The sequence below is a fragment of the Psammomys obesus genome, unplaced genomic scaffold, assembly GCF_907164565.1.
Source record: "Psammomys obesus unplaced genomic scaffold, mPsaObe1.curated_primary_1811, whole genome shotgun sequence".
NCBI classification, from domain to species: domain Eukaryota; kingdom Metazoa; phylum Chordata; class Mammalia; order Rodentia; family Muridae; genus Psammomys; species Psammomys obesus.
In genome coordinates, this window is record NW_026590552.1 from 2076921 (window position 1) to 2081310 (window position 4390).

The following is a 4390-nucleotide window of genomic DNA, read 5'->3' on the forward strand; positions in this document are numbered from 1 at the left end:
AACAATTGTGAGTTTGGTTTTGATGTAGAAATCATGTTGTGCAGACTCAATTGCAATTATAAGAGGCTAAGCAGTTCCTCAGATTAACGTGCCACACAATGGAAATCATTGTGCTTTCCTGAATCAAGTAAATCTTACCTCCTAGACAAATAAGCATAGCTGAACTAACCAATGTGTTCACTGACCTAGTAATATCTAAAAATTACACAAAGGCTAATCCACTAGAGTTCAGATTGTTCTCTGTGCTTTGTTATGCTATAGAAACTGAATGTAAACAATGGTATTTTTAACTAGGGGTGATTATCAAAAACAAAGCTCCACTGAGAACATTTGACCTTATCATGTAAGCTGTTGGTATTCCTGCAAGATAAGAAATTAATTTATCCCAACTTTTCCAGATACGAGCTGGTCAGCCAGTTTGATTTTGCTGCTCTTTATTCACAGTGTATTTATGAGCTAACTTTTACTTATCCTGGCAAGTATAAGGTACAGCATGTTTTTCAGTGGAAGATAAAGTACCAAAAATAAACATTTAAATATCAAGAGAAAAGGTTTTTAATGTTGTCAGACAGTCTATATATGATCTAACAGTTATCTTTGACCTAGGCAATGGTCTTGATAGTGTCATCTGCAAAATATTTTCTTAACACCTTACAAATCTAATTGAACATTTTAAACTTTATTTTCCTTTAAATTAAAGTCAAGGTATAGAACACACAAGGACCTTTAAGTCACCTTTTTTCATTAAAAGTTAATTAAAACCAATTATAACTTTACAAGATTAATTGCTTCTTGTAAAAGATTAAAATAAATCTTTGAAAATACAGTACCATCTAGTAGACATTGAATAAATATTATGAGCAATTTTGTTAAATTGCCTTTAAAAGTCTCTTTTCCCATTTCTGTCACCACAGTTATATAAGACTGATCACTCTACTCTGGCTTATTAAAATAAAACATAAAAATTTTAGATATTCATTTCTTTACCAAAATTTCTGGCATCTGCATTAGTTAACAAACAAACAAACAAACATAATTATAAGAGTATTAGCTCTCATAAGAAGTAGGGCTGTTTATATCATAAAAATAAAAAAATAAAAATGCATTACACCTTCCTTACACACAGAAGTTCAATGGCCCTTATGTTAGGATGGCACCTGGGTCTCTGGCCTCCTCTCATCTTACACTTCAGCCTGCAATCCATTCTCCAACGAGTAAGTGCCAATGAGGCTATATCCAAATGTAACTTCTTAAACTGCCCCAAAGGATTCAGATGCTGTAACAGTAGATGCTACCCAGAGAGAAACGTGTGGGATCCAGCAAATGCCCATTTCAGGATCTTGTTAATCATCTTCCTAGTCATGATGCCCCTCTTTTGCATCTGTGGCCTAGTGAGGCACTTCTGTCTCAAATGCAGAGAACCAGAACAGAACCTCAGAACGGATCATCAGAAATCTCCAGAACCACCTTCCATTACCCCACTAGACAGGATCTGGGTCACCTCCTTTGATTCTCCCACCATACTATAGTCAGGTTCTTCTGGAGTTATCTCCCATAGAACCACTTTTCCCTATAGCTTCGGTCCTGAGGACCCTGTTGGCCAGATGAAAGGCACTGCCAACTGAGCCTTTTGAGCTCCTTTACCCATAAACCTCTTGAATCAAGAGAAGGACTTTGAAGACTATGGAATTTCTTCACCTATGCAATCATGTCTCTGATCCTTTGATTTAATTTATTGTTAATATTCCCTTGTCCCTTCACAACTGTCTGTGACAGCTGAGCTAGATCTATAGTCTCTGTCCTACCTCCCACACTAAAAGCTGGTGAGATTTTCAAGAATTTAAAGTGCCTGCAAGTGGGATGTAGAGAGAGCATTGCAGAAGCACTTCTGTGCCTGTAGGAGATTGAAGATTGAACTGTGGACTCTGAGCCACCTTCCCACAACACCCAGGCAAAGAAGACCTCAAAGCAATGCACAAAAACACATGCTTTATGTCTCTGGATGGAAAGTGGTGAAGGAGATAAGTCCAGAGTCTAATAAAACACTTCCAGCTCCTTCCAATGGTCATAGACTGCATTGACCACCTGCCTGGAAGGATCTTGTATCCAAGATGTGGATGAATGCTTTGACCTTCAGTTCCTTGGGTCCTCGGGATACTAAAAAATAAAATGAACTGGAGAGTTCTCCCAGTCCTATTCTTATTCTGTAATCTGCTTTCCTCGGAGACTAGAACTTGATAAGCATTGTAGTATTAGAAGCCTGAAGAAGCAGGTGTAGTTGGACATCTTTGTAGAAAGGCCAGCAGAATGCTTACTTCCAGATTCCTTTCCAGGAATCCCCTGGACGGAAAGGGGTGGCAGACCCTACCCTGCTCTTCCTGCTGAACCTAGGTTCCAGTTTATCCTCACTCACAGATAACCCCTAAAGGAAAGAAAATTTTATCCTATAGGACCTGCAACACAGCTTGGAGCTGGGACTCTCCCTCAAGTGGGACAGTGAATACAGATCCTGGTGCTGACGACTTGGCCTGGGCAGAGGTGCTAGGTACCTCTAACTCATCCTTGTCTTTTTTATATGTGCTACAGAGCTGAAGGCCAGCTTTTCTCTTTAGAAAAAGAAAACGTGAACAAAACTCCCTGCCTAGGTAGGCAAGGTGCTTCCTCCATGATCCTCAATTCTCAAGCCTAGGCCACAGCTGAAGATGCCAAGACAGGTATTCAAGATGGATCCCAGCCTTGAGGGAAAGCAGTGGGTGTTGACAAGATGGGGCTGGAGGTGGCATGGAAAGGAATGTAACCATAATAGAGTGAGGGTGGGCAGAAAGTGTATCTACCTTGATGTGGCTACTTTTCATTAGAGCTGGAGTTTTCCTTGCAGGAGGAGGTCACTTTAGCCTGCTTGTCACCCACCTGTCATTGAAGATGGTATAGAACTTTTAATTCAATGGTATGGCCTGAAGAGAGTGGCTTTCCTGAAGCTCATTGTTTGAAATATTAGTACATTTTAAATGTGCATTGGTGTTTTGTAAGGGTGTCAGATACCCTGGAACTGGTGCTACAGATGGCTGTGAGCTGCCATGTGGGGGCTGGGTATTGAACTGGGTCCTGGAAAAGAAGCCAATGCTCTTAACCACTGAACCATCTCTCCTGCCTTCTGGAAAATGATTCTATTCCAACCACAATCATATTGTTGGTTAGAGTGGAAGAGGTGTGTCCTTTTCAGATGTGACCTTTCACTATCCATTGATACCACCAATATTTATAAAGCCACTACTGTTCTATGCTTTTTCTGGGTATATAGGACAAAAACAAGTGCAATTATACTTCTAAGAATAGCCTTGCAGAGAAGTCCACACACTAAAACTCACAGAGATATGCATCTTCAAGTGCACTGGCCTGGGTTGGGTATGAAAAGACAGTCCACACCCGTTGCCCTATGGGAGTTTGTTCTGTATGACATGCACTCACACTGAGTACCACACACCACCATAAGCATGAAGGATCTGCCACTCCAACCTACATAATGTCTGTCTTTTATTGTTGGGAGAAAAAGGTAGTTGAGGGAAACTTTGGTTTGTTAAATAAACACAATCGTTACTTCTTTTTAAAAGCATGTTGATATACAATGTAATCATAACACTCAAAAGATTGATTACAGGATTAAAAATTTGAGGTCACCTTTTTGGCCCACAATTCTACCTGCATTCCCAGAGGCCTGCCTGTACCAGAGACAACCAGGTAAGACCCAACCACAAGCTCTTGTGTGCCAAGTCACCCTAAAGCAGACCCAACTGCTGTAAACTGCATCTTATCCCCTGAACGTGAAGCTCACAACTCTGCCTGAATTCAGGGAGTCAATTCTGGCAGCAAGGACCCAAGACCATGCTCATACTAGGGACCCGAGAAGTAAAGTTAACACTCCAAACTACAGAGGCCACACAGGCAACAAAAACCCCAGGACAGTCACCTTACTGGACATGACTATTAGACTTGCTAATCATCAAAACCCCGGTCCTCTCAGACCAGAACACAGAAAGGAAACAGAAACAAGGGAAAAAATCATCCCCAAACAAAACAAAAAACAAAAAACCCATGCAACAAAGATAAGCTCAGAAATCAGTATCTAAACCTACAATAACCACAAAACCAAGATGACTAAAGGTCAGCTTAATAACACAATCAACAACAGCCAGGGCAATATCGCAGCATCAGAGTTCAGCTATTCTACTACAGCAAGCCCTCTATATCCTAACACAGCTGAAGAACAAGAAAATGAGCTTAAAGTCTGATCTTATGAAGGTGATAGAGGCCTTTAAAGAGGAAATGAATAAGTATTCATTTACTTATTTGTTTCTTAATCCTTATTCATTTCCAAATACTTATTTATTTT